The sequence below is a fragment of the Pongo pygmaeus genome, chromosome 5, assembly GCF_028885625.2.
Source record: "Pongo pygmaeus isolate AG05252 chromosome 5, NHGRI_mPonPyg2-v2.0_pri, whole genome shotgun sequence".
Lineage (NCBI taxonomy): Eukaryota > Metazoa > Chordata > Mammalia > Primates > Hominidae > Pongo > Pongo pygmaeus.
The window spans coordinates 22,617,964-22,638,537 of record NC_072378.2 but is presented as its reverse complement, the minus strand read 5'-3'; the positions used below and the strand labels follow the sequence as shown (position 1 = coordinate 22,638,537).

Below are 20,574 nucleotides of genomic sequence, written 5' to 3'. Positions count from 1 at the left end.
TGGAGTCCCTCTACAACACTAGGAAGATCGTAAGTTAACTTACATATATCTGAACTTTGCCGTCTTCAAAGGGAGTAAGGACTGTTATCTATTTCCCAAACAAGAATAATCCGATGTCCTGCTGCAAAGTGTCTTCAGCCAATTTAGACAAGAACAAGTCTTAAATTATTTTTGGTGGAGAAAGTTAATCGCTGAACAATTTGAGGTGAATGGAAGTTCGCTATTCCTCTACAACCTTTTACCAGGTTATAATGAAAGTAAGTTTTCAGCCAAGTCCTGCTACAAATATTGAATATATTAAACTTTTTATGTGCAATCTAACCTGAAATAATTACACAAAATCTCACCTTCTGCCTGTGTAGATGCTGCAACCACCACTCTACATGAAAGTTTCACTCAAAATAGATATTAAAACATTCTGGAGGTGGGAAACTGTGACTTTTATCATACTAAGCAATCAAGAACCAGCCACAGAGCCTTTAAGGAATCAAGCATCAGGGCCATCCTTGAGAAAGCTGGTTTTGAGCCTCTCCGAATTCCTACATGCTGTCCATGCAAGTTCTTGTAATATCAATAAAAAGATTTTAGCCAAGTCACATCTCTGGGACAATTTTCATGTCATCTAATCAGTCAGAGTGCAGTTCTACAAGTCATGCTAAATAACAGGCCACAAGTACACTGAGCAAATCCATGTCTGACGTTCACTACGCTAATTAGCATATCCTCAGGTGCTGTTTAAGATATGGGGCTTTTAGTAGCCACCCTTAGAATTAGCCTTCCTCATACAATGCTAGCTACCACCATTGGAGTGTGGATTCTTGATCAGAGAAAGTGACTGGCCCTAGAATTGAAGCTCAAACTAAGTAGCACATGCTTTATATTGCATAGTATGTGTCAAAGTATTTAGAAGTAAATTATTATAGACACCATAATAGTCTCTCATTCACTTTGAATACAGTAAGTGCAACACTTTAATAAGTTCCTGATATGGTTTGGTTGTGTCCCCACTCAAATCTCACCTTAAATTGTAATAATCCCCACATGTCAAGGGTGAGGCCAGGTAGAGATAATTGAGTCATAGGGGGCGGTTTCCCCCATCTGCTCTTGTGGTAGTGAATAAGTCTCACGAGATCTGATGGTTTTATACATGGGAATTCCCCTGCACAAGCTCCCTTGCCTGCTGCCATGTGAGTCATAACTTTGCTCCTCATTCGCCTTCCACCATGATTGTGAGGCATTCCCAGCCATGTGGAACTGTGAGTCAATTAAACCTCCTACCTTTATAAATTACCCAGTCTTGGGTATGTCTTTATTAGCAGCACGAGAACAGACTAGTACAGTTCCCTCCTCAGGTGTTTCTGGATGCCTGACTGAATGTTCACATGTCCCCAGATCTGCCATGTTGTCATTTTTACCTCAATTGACCATCACTGAACCTTGATGTATTTTCTCTTATCTCCCCCCATCGTTCCCTCTATCCGATCACCAATGCTTTAAAAACACTGGATTCAATTTCAGGATTGAAATAAAATCCTGCTTTAATAAACTCTTTAGTTTCTATTAATTCTCTTAAATTGTCTTGTTTAGTAAGAACTCAATATATTAAAGTGCAAGTTATTTATGTATTAGTTTAGTTGTGTCCTTTTGGTTCCTTAGAAGGAAGGAAATTAAAAAGGTAACATTAATTCTAGTTATGAAAAAGCCTGAACGTTTTTTATACAGGAAGCAGTAAAATGCATTAATTGTACAGGAACTAGAAAATATATGCTAGTGGCACTCACAAGTTATTACAGTCTAATTGTAGTTAATTTTATTCTCTGGGACAACTAATCTCTCGATAACATTTGCAGCAATTGATTAAAATCCACTCCTTGCTAAAATCAAGGTCTTTAGGTAATTGATGTGCTAATAGACCTGCAATTATTTGAGACTGTGCTTCCTCACAGAGAGCAAGTCAAGGAATGGATAAAGTCCAAATAATGTACCTATTTTGCAACAGAAGCTATGATAATTGCCAGGAGGCAGCCTGCTTATCAGTTGTGAGAGGTTTTCATCCTTCATTAATATGTAGTTCAGTTGGACATCAGAGAAACTGGCCCCCATGGGAATATTCTCCGAATCTCCCATTATCTCATTTTCCATACACTTGGCTTGACCCAATTTTTATCTACATTCGCAGAAAGATCTGGCTTTTCACATATGAGCTTTCTAAACAATCAGCTAGCCGTGAACCTGCGTCTCCAAAGCTCCATGCAGTGTCAGCTGCTGTAAATTTGGACAAGTGTGTACACCAATCAAATATTAGTTTAAATATTCCAGACTAAATATTTTAAAAGTAGACAAAATAAATATCCCAAAGTGCTAAGCTGTGAGTTTTCCATTCTGTGGCTTGTGCTCTCATGTGCTTACTGTGCAAGGCTCTCAGTCGGGGCTACACATCTTTAATGTCTTCAGGCATCTGAGAGAGCTGATGGCATCTGGGAGAGCCACACAACTCCAGATTTGTTGCACATCAGGCTGAGCTCTCTACTGAGTCTAAACTTACCCACAGAAAGATTGGGAGCAATGCTTTTAAAATTCCATTAGTGAAACAAGAACCGTTTTCTTCTATTCTGGCCAGACATGATCCAGGTGGCTAAAAGAATTGTTGTTTGCGACCAACTTTCTTTTGTTCTGGGGCTTGCGAGGGAATGTCTAAGTGGGACACAATTCTTTGCAGCCTCTGCTCTCTTTCTTTGCTCTCATAAAGAATATTCTTGTCCCTGAGTTTATAACTGAAGTTCACTAAAAATGACTCCTTACAGTTGTAATAGGAGGGATAAATGGGTTTATCTTTCCACTTCATCCTCATTATGGCTCAAAACAAATATCCAGTGTGGTCAATTGTAGATAAGTAACAAGAAAAACACAGCTGTTCAAGTAAAACACAGTTTCCAGGTACTACAATAATGGTTAATATACATGATGGTGCTCAATACTCCCAGGCTCTGTGCCGAGTGCTTTACTCATACCATGTCATTTAATTCTTACAATATGTAAGTACTATTTCACTTAGATGACATCCTAACAAGTCCTGTTATTCTACCCACTTTACAGTTGAGTCCACTGAGGAAGGAAAAAGTTAGCCTCACTTGATTAAGTTCCCACATGGATTAAGCAGCAGACCCCAGACCAAGACCAGAATGCAATCCACTCTTTGATGAGAACATACTTGGATATGACCTACGCTATTTTGAATGAAATTTAGCAGGGAAGAATTGTTCATCAATCATTTTGGCCAAGTTCACCTTTTGTTGCCATTTAAGTTTAATTTTGTCCCAGGGAATTCATAGTGAGTGATTGTGATTACATTTTCCTCATTTTCGTGCCTCTGACATTCTTGTTGAAGATGCTAATCTCGTATAAAGCTGTCTTTGGAGTTGATGATGCTGCCACTTCTCACTCCTATGGGAAATGGAGAGATGTGGTGCATAAAATACAATAAAATGTATTAGAGCAAAATAAAACTGCTAATAAGAGTAATCACTGTAATAGATTTTAAAATCATTCTAAATCTAGTTTAATTACCTAAATCCATCTCAGAATTACTACTGATGTGATGAGAAAATCATAAATTCTGTGCAAATTGAAAACAGAAATTACATTATTAAAATACTACTTTACTACTCCATCTCTATATTATCATATATGTAAATTTATGCATGTATACACAAATTATACATTTATACATATAAACTTGAATTTATCAGAACTACTCAATTTCATCTCCTGGTTAATAATTTAGTATGCATTAACCTTCAATATTCACTTCAAGATATATTCTCCTCTCAAACATGATAAAACGAAAGCATTCTAAGATTATACAGAGTGTGTTTTCTAAACAAAATTTGCTTCTCGTTTTAGAAAGTTGATGTCATCAAGGCATCACCATCAAATTTAACTTCTCTATTTTTCTTTAGATAAAAATAGAGAAGAAAGCTTTCTAAGTGTGTCAGTCTAAGAAAAACTTTAATTAGAATCTCTGGCTGTTGTTTAGGTTGCATTCTACAACTTATTTCAGCTTGACAGTAGGCAGGAGACTTCCCCTTCAATTTTAGGTCGAAGCCAGAATAAAAAGTGCTTTAGAAAAAAAAAAAAACTGGTTTCTGTTTTCCTAATTCCCTTCTGCCCATAAAATGAATCTATGCAGGATATTTGCAATAGCATCTCAAACCCACCTGGCTCTTCTGTATTTCTTACTTGAAGACATCAGATGGCTGACTCCACAGGAGCCTGTGGTGAATCAGAGTGGAAAACTGCAACCTGAGAGGATTGAGGGAAACCTTGCAGAGCCCCTGGGGTAGTGGTCAGCTTGGAGGTTTCACATACTCTAAATGAGAGTTGTCTTTATTTTGCTGCTCAAATCTGGTGGGCTTTCTTGCCAATGAGTTTGCTATGGGCTCAAAACATTGTTATTTCGCCTGAACAATCTCTGTGGTTAATGGTTGGTGTTAGATACTGCATGAACCTTGGGTTTGAAACTCAAGACAGACTCCTGTGGATTCTCAATTTTCCTTTTAGTTAAGAGCAGAAGACCTTCAATTTATCCAGACCTGTGGTTGAGCTGTCAAAATGCCTGGTCTGAAAATGGATAGGCCTATGGCCAGGAACTCGCTGACAAGGAAACCTATAGTTGCAGGGCTCAAAACTTCTCAGATGATAGGATATGGGAAGAAGTCAGTGGGTTCATTCAGAAGCTCAAGCTACAGATAGAAAGCGCTACTCATGAAGAGGTAGATCAACCTCCTAAATGATGTCATTGTCTCCACTGGAGTAATCATCCTCAAATGCAGTATCAATCATGCTACTCCCTTGCTGAAGATATTCAGTAAGCAGACTCACTCTTAACACATTGCAGGGCCTGGGGCAAGAGTACAGATGGATACCCACAACATAGAGTTAAATCTATACAAACTATAAATCAATATAACAAACTGATAAACAGAATATGTCCCCCTTCTGTGAAAAATATGCCTCCATACTGAAAAAATCTCAACATACATGTAAAGCTACGGTTGTTGCAGGAATGTGGTTAGGGACAAAGTAAAAATAACTAAACTGTATTATTGTACATTTCTGAGTATTCTTTTTAGAGCCTGATGATGTTACAATGAAAAGTAAGTCACAAAAATGTATTTGTTATTATATATTCTGTAATATCCATTTTAGAAAAATTACTAATTATGTCATGTTGAAGACGTGTATATAATTAATGTTCTAGAGATAATAACGATCTAAAAGATTGAAAGTATTCAAAGTATACAAAACTGGAATATATTATCATTGAAGATGTAAATTAAATGTAAAAAAGTTATTGTTCATATTTTCAAAGTCTTTTCTTTCAAAATATTCAAAATTGCCTATAAAATTAAAAGGCAAAAGACAAATCATTATAAATCAAAATATTAAATAAAATATTTCAAAGTAAAGTTTAAATTTTTATAATGTTTAAGAATTAAATCTTTTGATATAAATAAAGTCATTTTATCATCCAACATAAAATTATGTAGTTTTATGTATATATATATTTATGCATATATTGTGTGTGTATGTGTAGGGATATATATATATAGAGAGAGAGAAATATTTTGAGTAATTATAAATATTTAACAGTGAAAAATATTTCTTAACCTTCATATGCAAAGTTTGGAAATATCACCCTAATTCTTGTCTCCTTTTTTCTACAAACTAGAACGTGAAGGGAAACAAGTAAATGGACCTCTTTTTGTCCTGTTTGGAAATTGTTCTTAGTTATGCAAGAATGCACTTCAGGCATGTTATCTGAGAATTGGTGATCAGTTAATACAAATTTTTAAAATTTTTAAATTCTCTTCACTTTTTCCCTCTTAAGTTCTTCCTATTTTCGAAGCAGTGTCCATTTCCAGGGCTGGCAGTGGCATATCCATAGACCCTCACAGCGTGCAGACCTCATTCCCTCTATACACAGTGCCAGAGATGTAGAGAAGTGTTTGCCCGGGGACTAAATGTTAGTCACAAAAGCTGATGCTTGAAATTATGTGTTGAACTGGGCCAGCAATAAGTACTAAAACCTGAGTACAGATACAAGTGGCCTTGTATTCTTTCATAACATTTTCTCCTCTTGAGACTATGAAATGCAGGCCTTCTTAAGCATGAGTCCCAGAGCAAGGGCCCCTGGAGCATGAGACTAAGAGCAATTATGTCAATAGCTACCCTAATCTTTACTATAAAACCCATATATTTTAAACACAACATAGAAAATAAGACTCAATGGACAAACTCTCTCTCTTTTTTTTTTTCCATTTGATGCTTTCCTCATGCTCACACCTTCTCTCTAGCAAAAGGGAAGTGCTTTTATTATTATCCTTGCTTTTTCTTAACATTTGGTGCTTTGAAAACATTCGTCCCTTTGCTTTGAAACCCTTTCACCTCACCCTTTCCTGATGGATTGGTCATTAAAGACTCAAATCAGACATCACACATTACTGTTTCTGGGAAGCTTCCCTCTCTGACCAACCTGGATTAGGGTTCCTTCAGGATACTCCTACAGCACCCTCTGAGCCTCCTTCCACCACAGAATTACACTCAGTTGTAGTGTTCTGCCTACTACTAAGAAAACCTCTTCTAATTATGAGCCTGTTAAGGGCAGAAGCTGAATTTTATTTGATGTTTGTCATCCCTCCACCTAGTACATTGCCAACTGATACATCATTGATGGTTCGTAATAATCTGATAAAAGAATAAACTATTAAATAAGCAAAGGCACTTAACTCTGTCAGATTGTCACCAATATACAGATGTTATCAACTCTGTCTATATTCATCTGTTTGTTTGTCGCCAGAAAGCAAAACGCACTTGCTATGGAGTAGCACCTATGCCCTGATCAAATCAAACCAAGGCCCTGGGATGTCCCTCTAGAACACACAGAAATCCTCAGACACATATCTTGTTCAAGCTCTTCATGGGCCATCAACAAATACACTCCCCTCAATATACACAGACCTCCTTTCAAATAAAAGCCTAGCTGGATAGCATCAAGTCTTGCATATATTCTACTTACTCCTTATAAGCCTCAATTTCTTCCTTTTTTCACCACGTGTGTGAAAAGACAGCTGATGCTGGCATTCCACGCAGTTTTCAAAAAGGTCAACTAGCATTCAGATTTCTGCTGGTGAAATTCATTCCTTCTCTTTCAAAAATTTAATGAGAAAGGACAGCTTTGTGAAATGGAGGAGCAAGAACAATATTGCTTAAATAAATTGGAATTTGCACTTTGATTATCCTGCAGTTTCTGCCATACTTTGCTGGAAATGCTCCCTGTGGTGCAGGTTTTCTCTGGAGTGACATCATCTTATGAAGCCATCCTCCATATAATTATTTCCATCCATATTTGTAGAGGACATAGCAAGGATGTTCAGCAAAGAGTACTTGATACATATAGAAAAATTTAAAACTGTGGAGTCACCAGAAAGCCCCATTAAAAGGCAAATGATAGATATTTATGCATGACTCTGACCCCAAAGGAGGTATTTCATATTCATATTAGAAAAAAGTCTCTTTCAAACAATGAGACTCTAGTAACAGCAAATATCCTATGCTGTGAAATAACAAACAGCTCGCGTAGTTTCCGCTGCTTTTCTTGGAATAACACTTATAAAAGGTGTAGCATAAAGGCAGTAGGCATATTTTAGTCCACATGATCAAATTTAAATCCTTGTGGAACTTAGGCTCTGTCAATGCTAATACCAAGTATTGAGATTTTAAAATTTTATTTTGGCTACCCTGGTTTCCCTTTTGATGAACTTGATTATTCATTTTAGACTATGGATTTTTTAATCCATTTTAATAAAAGCAAAAACACTAATACATAAAAGTATTAATTTTCTCACATATCAAAATAGCTCACTGAAAGACAGGATTTCTTTTTTATATAATTTAAATAAAATTTGAAATGTGAAAGCTGTGGATGGGCTTTCCTGACAATTTGTGATTTACTCAGGCTGACTTTACCCATGGGGGAGACTGCAGCCTCCCACTGCTGTGAGTTAAAGGGCATGAGCAGGCTCTTTGTCTCTTGGAAAATAAAAGCTTCTACCATCTGCTCACTGAGGCTTTGATTTTGTTTTAAATGTAGAAAAACATGCATTTAACACCGCAGTTAGCGATAAGGTTCAAACTCATTCATTCATGCATTCATTCATTCAACACAACCACTCGGGGAAAGAAAAGGGTATTGGATATGAGATTAAATTCCTCACTTAATAAAACAGAAATGTAATTTTTTTTCTTTATAACCACTGTTTTCAAATCAGCTCCAAAAAATCAATCTTGCTTCCTTGTCCATTAATGTGATCTCAGTCAGATTCCATGATTTTTCAACTATAACCACTTGTGCAAAAGTCCCAGCTGACTTCACTCAGTTTAAAATTTAAGTCTACAAGCTCTATAAGTCTCTTTTGCTTTCCCTTGTCCAACATGATTTTCAACCTTGATGACCACAACTGGCTTCTCTCTCTCTTCTCTCTTCTGAGCTCTGGCACCTCTGGATTGCAGCCCAGGAGGATGACTAGGACAGAAGGCAATGAGTCCTCTTATGGTGCCACTATCACTCATCTTCAAGCTATTGCCAACATCCCATATTGCAGACCAATCAATAATTTTCCTTTTGGGTGAGGGGAGAACACTGTGCCCTTCCAAAGGCCCTGCAGAGGTATAGTTGCCTATGTGGCCCATGGGCATCAGTATCACCTTTTCCCACCACCCTTCCTTGGATCAGAACCTGCCATGATACACTCTCAGTATCTTAATACTGTGGTCTCCTCACGGGGCAGGCTGACCACCTGCCTTCACGGTTCTCCCTGATGTCCCCCAACTCCCAGGGACACATATCAGATTCTCTCAAGCATGAGCTTCAATGCCGTCTATTTCAGCTGCTCGAAGATCTTATTTTTATACATATATATACATTCTTAGATGCACAGTTTTACTCTGAATGATAACATATTTAATAAAATCTCAAGTGTGAAATGGGGTCAACATTGCATATCTATATAAACAATAGGTCCTGGCCTGTATTGTATCGCATACCCATCTAAACCAAAGGGCAAATACCCACCTACCTCCCCCCAGTTTATGTTGTGGAGAAACTGCCATTACAGCAAGATTTGTCTGGACGTGAGACACTCTTGGGGCTGAGCTTTCAGGGTTTATAGTGTGCTTTCATTTTCACGTGGCGTTAATCAAGTTGACCTTCTATGACAACACTGTCAAGAGCTGTCAGATACATATATTTTCACTTTTCTCACATTTCTCGTTTCCTCGCTTGAAATTTGTAACAGTAAGTGGTAGCAACTTGTTCCAATTCTCAAAATTGGAAACTAAGTTCTGACCTCACTGGTAGGAGAATGAAACATGTCTTTTAAAATATTTTACATTTTTTGTTGTATCTAAAGGGTGACTTGCCCAACTCTGTAAGGAAAGCAAGGTCACTTTGCTCTCACGGTGATGTTTTCTACTCACTAGCATTAAGCCAAAGAGAAACTTGTCACCCTTTAGAGGTCACTATCAGAAACCAGAAATGCTGACTGTCATGGAAAACTTTTGCTGGGATTTGAGTAATGGGTTATCCCAGTTGTGAAATAAAGCTCTGTTTGCCAGAAAAGAAACCATTACATTAAACGAGACTGTCTTGCTCAATACTTTTAGTATAGAGGGAACATTAGGCTGTTGAGGTTAAAGATGTATGTTTCATACCATCACAAGAATAAGAGCCCTTACTGGCCTGTTTGAACAGAAGGGGTTTTAAATAAGTCATTCACACCTTCAGCCTTCATGAATCTTAGGCTTCGTCTGCACATGTTTAAAGAAACTTAACACCTCTTTAATTATATATTGTAAATCATATTGACCAGGAGGCAAGTAAGACATAGATTGTGGGTTAGTGTTTTTCAAATTTGGTTTAAATCATTACACTTTCTTCATTTTTCGATGGGCATTACAGCCACACTCATAATCCATCCTTAGATCTCACTAAATAGGCCTCTTCACTAATGCAAAAATATTCAAATGTTGAGCTTTTAAAATATTTCCTGTGAAGTTATAAATGTTAATCTACAGCTTTCAGAAACTCTCATACATTTCCAATGTAAATTTATAACTTGCCACCACAAAAAAAGAAAACAAAAACTTTTAACCGTTACCATCTTAGAAATGAAGGTGGAAGAATTTATCATAAACCTAGTATTAGCTAAACACTTGTAATTATGCACGTGTACAGAAATATGTCCTTCTCCAATAACAGGGCATAATTTTACATAAAAATACCTCTGTGGCTGATTCTTTAAGATTCATTGATTACTCAAATGAATGTTTCCAGCGAGTTTACCTGAAAATGCTGGTAGAGTCACTTAACAAAGGAGACACAGGGCAGAGAAACAGCTGAGTTGCTCACTGTCAGGGAGAACTGGACCTAGCCCAGGGTCAGAATCACTTCCAAACTATACAAATTCTGATCATCTTCCGTGGTTCCAAAAATACTCTCCATACTTTTTTTCACTTTTTAAAATGATAATTTCACTTTTATTCTCTTTATATTTAGCTTCAACTTTCGTTTAACTGGTCATGAACTATAAAGGAAAAACAAAAAGATTTCACGTGGTTGATAATACATTCTATATGCTAGAAAAAAACCAAAGGTGTATTTATGGTTATGATAGTAAAGGTTAATTCAAAAATTTATTGATTATCCTTTCTGTGCATATTTATATTAAACTGCAATTTGATTCCAGTCCAGCCATACTTAAATTCCAGATACATTATGCTTGCATATCAATGAATAGATCAAAAAACTGAATAAAGTTTGATTTTTAATACAAGAAGAGCTTATAAGGTACATAGACATTGTCAAATGAAAGTATAAACAATTCATAAAGGTGTTAGTGATTCTACTTTGTCTACCTTAATCTTCAGCTCTGGAATTCATGGAGTAAAATTACTAATTGAGATGATCACATATTACCTTACCATGTTGTTCAATGTGGGGCATCCATTAATTTGCTGTGGCACCAGTGTTCTGCAGTTACACTGCTAAAATGATTTTTGTTTTCCTGAAATAGCATCCTTGTCTATTTCTGGCAAGCCCACTTTTAAAGCAGGGTCCAGCAGCTAATCAGTGTTAATACCTTGTGTAGAGACAATAAAATAACCTCTGAAATGGGATTGTAGGTAAGGTAAAACTGTTTTACATGTCTAGATGCTGCCTCCTTGATAAGGAAACCAACACTAAGAAGTCATAGAAATGTGCCTCCCTGAGAAGTGTTTCTTGTGTGCGCAAGATTAGGCAATTCTCTATTGATTAATATCTTTAGTAAAATAAAGTTGCTGACTTTGAAATGCCATAAGCAATATCCTTTTCATTTAATCATTTATTTATTAATTCATTAGGCATTTATTCTGTGCCTACTAAGCACCAGCCCATATACAGCATTAAATGTTAGGAGTTTACTTCAATCTATAGCTATACCAATGTATCTGAAAGAGACAGAAGACCAGAAGATTCATCTAATATTTGATGCATTTTATCAGGCTTCAGGAGCACAGCAGGGAACCAAGGTCTTTGGTGACTGACTGCATGTATAATGAGCAGGGTAGCAAGGTTAAAAAGACAGCCACACAGCTACAATGAATTCAGCAAACTACATTTCACTAACACATTTGGTTTAAAAAATTTTTTTTATGAATTCTGAGCTACCTTGAATCACTACCAGTCTCCTTCTAATTACTAACAATGACAAGTCTGCCCTCTCAGTTGAAGCTGGATGCCCCAGGCATCTTTATAGCAAAACCAACAAATGATTGGAATACTGTGATTTAAACTCAAAACCAAAGCACAGTTGGAGATTTTTTACAAGGTTGCTGTCTTATATCTAGGGTTTGTGAGATCATAGAGGATGCAGAAGGACAACACAAGGTCAAATCTACATCTCATACACAAAAAATAAACTGGTTCCCTAATCCATTTGCTGTAGCTCACAATCTAGAGAACAATACAGGATGAATAGTAGGGTCTCTTGCACAAAGACCACGCTAGTGACCTCCAGTGCCCTGCTATGCATAATGGCCATTATTAGGTGGAGGCGGTGGCGGCAGCAGCAATATACTACTGTCTGTCCCTGAGCCAAACCGGGGAAAGTGCAGAGAGAGCAGCCCTGCAGATACATGGTACGCTAATTATTTTTGTGATATAATTCTTGGGGGCATCTATTCATTTTAACAGCTAAAATAGTCCTCCAAGAATAAAGAGGCACCTTGTCATCAACCATCTGTGACGTAGTCTTTCTTTGTTGTTGTTTTTTCAAAATTGATAAATTGGTATCCATCCTGGTCCTACAGGATGGTGAATCGGAAAAAAGGATTCACCAATATGCAGCTTCTTGAAGGAGGTTCCCTTCCACTCTGGGTGATAACACACATGGCAGGCTATGACTCCATGTGAAGGTCTGGGAATCATTGCAGTCCAGCATTTTTCAGCTGTTCATTATTCTTTATATTTAACCCTGAGGGACTCTCTTTAACAAGTTCATGGGGTGAGCACAGTCAAAGGGCCAGAGGTTTATTCTCTTGCATGGTATAGTATTTGTAGAGTTGATACAGGTGATGTTTTTTCTGAGGAGGCAAGTGTGGGACAAGAGAAAGTAGAACATGTTTTGGTTTTGTGTTTTTTATTCCACACTGACCACTTGGAAGGTAAAATATCATTGTAATTATTCTCTCTCTTTTTTAAACCCACAGAGTCAAAAATATTATAGTATACCTGCACCGAATTCCATCTGCTTGGCATTCAAACATTTACAGTAACATGACTAAAATAAAATATCAACACGACCTAACTATATTTAAGCTAATCAATATAAATGAATGATACTTTGTGACGTGCTCTGCTCTGTCAACTACGTAGTCATGTTGACAGTCACAAGAAATATTAGAGGGTGGATACTCAACTACTTTAGTAATTGATGTGGCTTGAACAGCTCCAATGTGTGTCTGTTCCTTTTTCTGCCTCACCACGGGACTTTAGTGTAGATTTTTTTCAAGGCTGTGACATTCAGTCCTAATGGCAACGCCTGCTCACAGGTGAGCAGTTGTTAGGAATGCTAACAAAGCAGAAATAGCAAAACCATAGGTTTTCTCTACATTGTGAAAGAAGGCTTTTAGCTTATCCTACATGAATCTCTTTACACAGTCTGCACTATCATTCCAACCCAGGCTTCAATTATTTATCTAAAATATTGGCATTTGAAGTTATATTTTACAAAACCCAGGACTTCACAAGGCCTCTACTTGGAAGTCTGGATAGTATATCGAGAACACAGTAGATTTATATCTATTATACCAATTCTAAACTCTCGCTCCTGTCATCAAACAACAATTCAGATTCTGGACCAGAAAAAAAAAAAATGGAGAAGGCTTCCAAAGCCTAAAATGATTTAAGAATGACAATAAATGTAATAGAGAAGTATCTCTATATGATTTAAGAAAAACTTGACCTTGAAAGGAATTGCAAAATAGAAATCTGTCTTTAGAATATTCCCCACCTGCACATACATGCTTCCCTTGCTATGCATACTCCAATGTCAACCACTCAGTTTGCATTTAAAAGTGAGTGACATCAGCTATAAAGATGGGGATGGGGTGGGTGTTCAGGCAAATATGCCTACTCTGCAAAGCTTAAACTGTAGCATGCAATAACAACATGCCTCATGAATACTCCATGGCATCCAGCTCATTGGCATCCAGTTTCTACTAGGACTCCTGTCTCACGGGAAACTTATCTCACATGTGCACATGCTCTCAGGATGCTGGGGTATGCTGTTAACATGTGCCTAAATTGTGACTTCATTACGTTAAGTTATTCAATAAAAACAGATGATGATTTGTGAGGTGCTCTGCTAGGTATTACAGAAGATTTAGAAAAACAAATTTCATGGTCCCTGTGGTTGACTATTTTCTATTTGAGGAATTAAATGCATGCAAAATGGTAAATAAAATAAAGGTCAAATATGGTCTACATCACAATGCAAAAGATACCACACAGGTATATATAATAAACTGGTACCAAGCAATAGCTTTCATTTCAGATGTTACAGGATTCATGTCTCTCTCTTGGCTGGGAGGTGTGCCACTAGTAATAATTTATAAATAGTAAAGTATTTGAGATTGTGGATTATTTCTATTTTAGCAACTATAATGATTCAAGGTAATCTTTATAAGGAAGCCACCGTTTACTTACTTTCTAATGTGATGACTTATGGAGAAGGGAAAGAGAAAGCCCCAGGTGTTCTCATAAACTTGGCCACCATTCTTACTGCTGTGTTTGAAATTGCACCATCTCCGCCTACTACTCTCTAGCCCTTGCTTTGTTTTTTCCAATGGCATTTACATCTTTCTAACATCAACATAGTTTCCTTATTTATTAAGTTTATTTCTAATTGACTTTTTCCATCTGCTAAAATGGAAGCACCAAAAAGCAAGGAACTTTATTTATATTGTTTAATAATGTATCTCAAGGCCCTAGAAGAGCATGTGGCACATAGTAAACATTCAGTAAGTGGGTGCTGTTATTATTGTTGATGCTGCATACATAGAGGAATGTTTACTGGCATGAAAGTCTCTGGGATCTTTTTCTATGCATTAAAAAGATGGAGAACCACTAGTATAGGCAATAGAGCTATAAACTCACAGTACTGCAGAAATACTTTGTTCTACCAAAATGGTTGAATTTGAAATGAACCACACACTTCCTAAGAGCAGTCTAATATACAAAGTTTAATTTTAACATAATTGAAAATATATATTCCTCACTTATTCTCTGTCACACTCTGATACGATCACATTCTGAAATGGTCTCATTTATTCATTGTCTGTCTGTCTTTCCCATGAAATATGGGCTTCAGGAGGGTAGGTAGCTTCTCTGCCTCATTCACTGCTCTGTCCCCATCCTCACAGTAGTCCCTCCTGCAATGCAGGCACACCCCCTTCCTTGTGGCAATGCTTTCTCCTCCAGTTTTCACATCTAACAACCTCCAAAATATGTGGAAGCACAGTTATCATGTTTCTAATAGTTCAGCAGATTTTAACTTTAAAAAAAATGAGATTCATAAAATAGGACAGTTATCCTTGTCTTTTCCTATTTCTGCTTTTCTTTTAAAAGGCTTATTGAGGCACTATCATCAAAGTATTCATTGACTAAAATCAGTGTGATGTCCCAACATCTAAAGGTAAAAACAAGGACAGAAAACAGGAGGAAAAAAAAGAATGGCAGTTGATGGGAATGAAGCCTAGACTAAAATACAGACGTGCTGAGGGAGGGTGTGTGGAGAGACTACACCAAAGAGAGAACTAATTATTGACAAATTCTGAGCACCAGAAGAATCACAAGTGAAAGGTGGAAAGCAGGTCTTGTTGACAAGTGAAGAGTAGGAAGAAAGGAGCCGAGCTGAACATATGTTTTAATGAAATGTTAAGTAGATCACCAAGAGAGGTGGATAATGACTGTGATGAAGAGTTGGCCAGGGTGTGAAAAAAAAAAGAGAAAGAAACATTAAGTGACACTTGGTAAATCACAGGAGGACATAAAACCAGAGAGTACTTCTGGAAAGAATGGTCAAACCCTTGTAATACTCCAGTGCCTTTTAGTAATCGAGTTGGGCAGCTCATTAAAATTATGTGTGAAAAGATAGGTACATTAGAAAAAAAGGCCAGGAAGCCAAGAAATAGCTAGAGCAATATAATTACTATTTCTATAGTTGGAAAAAATCAGGAATAATACAAAGTGTTCAAGGAGACACATTTAGGAAATGCCCCCTGGAAAACAGTGAATGGATCCTAGGGAAATAACAGGAGGAATAAAACTGGCCACAGGAGGGATGAGTCATGCCAAGAAAGAGAAATCTTTAAAGCCGAATGTGTCTGTATAAAGTAGCTCAGCTACCAGTGAGGGAATTTAAGAAGATATTGAAGAGCAATATGAATAATTGGGAGGATAAGATTTTTAGCTCCTCTCTGTGTATGGGCAGACTAAATATAGAATTATCATATATATATATCAAAACAAGGGAGCTGCTTGCATCTGGCAAAGGCCTCCAGTGTTTTCTAAATAAAGGTGATAAGTTGGGCTGCAATATATGAAATGGTAACATTAGTTCTCTGGATACACATGGAAGTGATTGGAATTAACATGTACATAGTGCCTATTTTGTGCTGGATACTATGCTTGATACTTTAACATACATGAGCACATTTGCTACTCACAACAAAGCTGTCACATGAAAGTCATTATCACAGCTTTTAGTTCAAGGAAACTGAGATCACATAGCTCTTAAATAGTGGAGCCCAGGATTTAAATCTAAGATTGGATGACTCCAGACAGAAACCTCCAAGATGCTTCCTATATTAAAGGAAGTTGATGATAAAATATCAGAATATTAAAGAGAAAAATCACTAAAGCAGATGAATGTTGTGTTTGACATGCATATTCACACTCAGATTCAGAGGGCAAACTTGGATAATTTGATTTATCCTCCTTAGGCTTCAGCATTGCTAAGGTCTGCTACTTTGTGAGACCAACACCTATTTATAACAAAATAATCTTGTTTAATCAACGGTACAACGTGAGTGAAAAACAATCTTTGGCTCCCCTTACCATGTTTTACTAGGCATGACAAGATTCCTCAAACTTTCCTCTTGGGGCTGGAGTAAGGGTGGGTGAGCCCCAGGATTTAGCTATGCATTCATTCATTTTCTTATTAGCAACCATTTATTGAATGCTTAATATATATATGAACCAGGCACTTGGTTTAAATAAGCAAAATGATACAGTCCTCTCCAGACAGAATGTACAACCTACTACTTCATAAAAACCCATAAATGGATAACTATAGGTGGGTGCAGTAGATACTATAAAGGTAAAACCAAGGTCTTATGGGAACACATTAAAATGATACCTCATTTTGACATAGTACTTATGGGAAAGTACTATGACATAGTACTTATACATCAAGATGAAGAAGAGAAGAGAGCTATAAGTTTTCTGAGCAGAAAGAAGAGCCTTCTCAAATTGATTAAAAAAAAAAAAACAGAGGGAAGAAAAGGGCACTCACCAAATGACTCACAGTTCTTGGACAATGACCACACATCAGGCCAATAAAGTAGGATAAATTTGTTTTTCTTTGGTCCCCATGCAACGGCCTGGCCATTCTATGACTAGGGCTGCCCTTGGTCAACATATGCCCCAGGCTGCCTCTGGCCATTTATGATCTTCTCTGTGTATCCTCTAGCATTCTCAAGACCATTTCAGTGAAATTGAAGTTTACATGTAAAATCAGACTGCATAGAGAAAATCACCTGCTGTCAGAATTACTCTGGAAAATCACTTAGAATGTCTCTATTTTAGATATCTCAAGGTTTAATGGAGTCAGTTTTTTCACCAGCAGTGGAAAAGATAACTATTTATATTCAAGACAGATAATTGGCTTATAAGATACGGGCCAACCATATTGTGGGGTGAACAGATCCGCTTCCTTCAAAGATACTACATTCTGAGAAGTGTCTACAGCAAATGAGGTGTCTACATGACAAGAGGCTGAGAGAATGGCAGATACAAGTTCTTTTTGGCATACTTACTCTTTATTATTGTAAATTTTTGGCTGAATGGTCAATACATGGCTCCTGCCTGGAAGCAAGCAGGATGCTCCCTTGTCTACCTGGGGCCCAAATGCACTATAGAAGGTTAACTACAAGTGACCCAGATGGAGGGAAGATCTAGATAAAATAAACAGCATTACCTTGACATTAAAAGGGAGATTTCTCTGGGTCTGTAAGAACTGTCAGTGTCATCAAGTCACCTAATCTAGGCAGCTATGACATGGACAGAATATCGCCCCAACTCACACTTGCCATTAGTATACTGGCCAGTTTACCCTGCCTCTCTGCTTTCAGAATCGGAATGTGTTCAACATCACATGACTTTTACTCCAGCACCACGATTATAAGGAATATTTGACAACAGACCTTCAAGCATTTAGAACATATCTCTTGTGTGCTTATTGTGACATGTCTAGGAAGTGGGAGTAAATATTAATGAAACACATTTCCTTTATCCTCCAGTCTAGTGGAAGAGCAAGCAATACACAGGAAATTAGAACACGATCAGTGCGAGTATAGGGCTCTACAGGAACACAAAGGGGTGGGTCTTACCTTGAGCCAGGCTCAGAAGAGGGAGGCAATTCTTTCAAAATGCGGGGAGCTGCATGAGTCTGTAGCATGAGTAGCAGTTTTTGTTTGACAAGTGTTGATGATGAAGTGAATAGAAGATGCCTGTGCGCCCTGAATATATATATTTTCAGGAAAAATAAAATGTAGGTATGATCCACAAAGAAGAGTCTGCACCTCTGATGAGAATCTACAGAGCAGCTGAAAGCTCAATCCTGCCTAAAAGAAAAAGAAAACAGAAAAATTGACAGCCCTCAATGGCATCTCAATCCCTTGCTGGAGTAATGTTTGTGTGAAATATCAAATACTTTGAAAACCTTATAGGAAATAGTATGCTAAAGGTGTCTGCAAATCACTGGCAATATCATAAGCATACATTTACATGCAACTTTTAAACAAGATCTTCCAAACACTCATGGACATGTCTGGACTACTGACAACACAGCATCAGCAAAAGGTTGAGCAGCACCCTTGGTTCAGTTAAGTAACTAGTCATTGATCAGTAATTTTGTCACTGAGGCACACGTTACTCAGAGGAAAACAAAAACAGCACTGGAATTATTGGGAATTTTCAATAATCGAAGAAAATATTAAAAACAGGATATTTTTCAGTCCACACAAAAACATCTCTTGGCCACCAAAGCATATAAATGGGGTATAATACCCAGGAAAACAGGGCTGAGAATATAGATGTTCTCCATAGTCGCCTTTATTAGGTTTAACTGTATTTAGTAACTTGGTGTATCATTCATTAGATGTACTACTAGTTGGACTATCTTTTTTTTAAGCTTCTTGCTTGCTAATTGTGATCCATGCCGAATTTCTTGGAAGTGATTTTTTAATTTTAGATTCAGGGGATCCATGTGTAGGTTTGTTACATGGATACGTTGCATAATGGTGAGGTTTGGGTTTCCAGTATTGGATTACTGTTTTCACTTCAGTACCATCATCATCAAGAAGGCAAATGTGTGTGTCAAGTCCTAGTAAACAACTATTTCTATCCCCAATATTAGAAGCACAAAAAGAGGAAAGAAATAGTGCAAAGAAACAGACACAAATGGTAGTAATTTCATTTTCTGTACTTCACATTATTGAATCATTTCAGAAGATGTGCCTCCATAAAACCCTTATCAGAATCATATGCCCGACTGCGGCAAAAATACCAATCCATATTCAAACTTCCTATAGTCACATATAACTTGAAAAATATTGAATGTGCAGTTGTCCTCATCATTTCACCAAGTCATTTAAAGACAAAAAAATTGTCAGGTGCTGCCCCAAATGATATTGTTTAAACACCCACTAGCAACATCTATTAATATATTTTTTGCCTTACAGATTTCTAAATGTTTGCTTCAAAATAGTAGGAGAGAATTAAGTACTCCCATTGTATTCAGTAGAAAGTTTTATTCAATGGGAAGCAATAAAATATAATGAAACAAACCACCTATGATTCAGAATGAGAAAGACCTGCTTTTGAATCTTGGCTTTGTCATTTACTAGTTGTATGACCTTGGGAAAATTGTTTAACATCTCTGAACCCCAGTTCCCTGAGCTCTAAAATAGAGGTATTAGTAGCTACCTAATTAGGTAGTTGTATTAATAAAGACATCACATGTAAAACATGCTGTACTGCCTGGCTCACTTTAGAGACTCAGTAACAGCTACTATCATGATTTCTTGTTATTAATACTAAAATGGCTTTTATTGACTTCTGATTTCATTGTTAGTGCTTTTCTAAATGTGCCCTTCAGGAGAAAGAGCGCCGGTTCTGGACTACTAAAACCTGTGTTTGAATACTAAATTTTCTGTGGAATGCAGGAAAGGCCACATAACCTGTGAACCAGAGCTTCTTCCAATGAAAAATTTGTGTATTAATGCCTACCTTGCCAGATTATTACAAAGATTGAATGAAGTCATCTTCAGGACACAGAGTAGACATTCAGTGACTAGTAACTTCTAGTATTAATATTGTTGCAATAGCAGTAATTGAAAAACAAGGAATCATCTGATTTATATATCTTGAAGTAAAATAATACCATCTTTACAGGGATGGAAAACAGGGTTGTCTCCAGTTGCCAACCATGCTGGTTAGTGATGCCATAGCATGTTCTATGAGAAGGACTACAGTATTTACTGAAGCCACGTATGCATGCAATGTTGATGAATACAGAAATTAGGATGCCCAATATGTAACGATTATTATATTTAAATATCCTGAGATATCTGCACAAAGCCACTTGCAAATGCAAAACAGTCTACAAATACTATATTTTACAAACTGGGAGT

The 20,574-nt window shown here is 37.1% G+C and overlaps 1 long non-coding RNA gene across 1 annotated transcript in view; it reads right to left on the bottom strand.

The window, feature by feature from the left end:
• Positions 1-4,772: 4,772 nt before the first annotated feature.
• LOC134739688 (uncharacterized) overlaps positions 4,773-20,574 on the bottom strand; it is a 242,912-nt gene continuing 227,110 nt past the window's right edge. Inside the window, exons 3-5 of the long non-coding RNA XR_010126581.1 lie at positions 18,271-18,504; positions 10,403-10,643; positions 4,773-4,900 (exon numbers count right to left, since the gene is read on the bottom strand). This is a non-coding gene — a long non-coding RNA (uncharacterized LOC134739688). The remainder of the gene's footprint in view (positions 4,901-10,402; positions 10,644-18,270; positions 18,505-20,574) is intronic.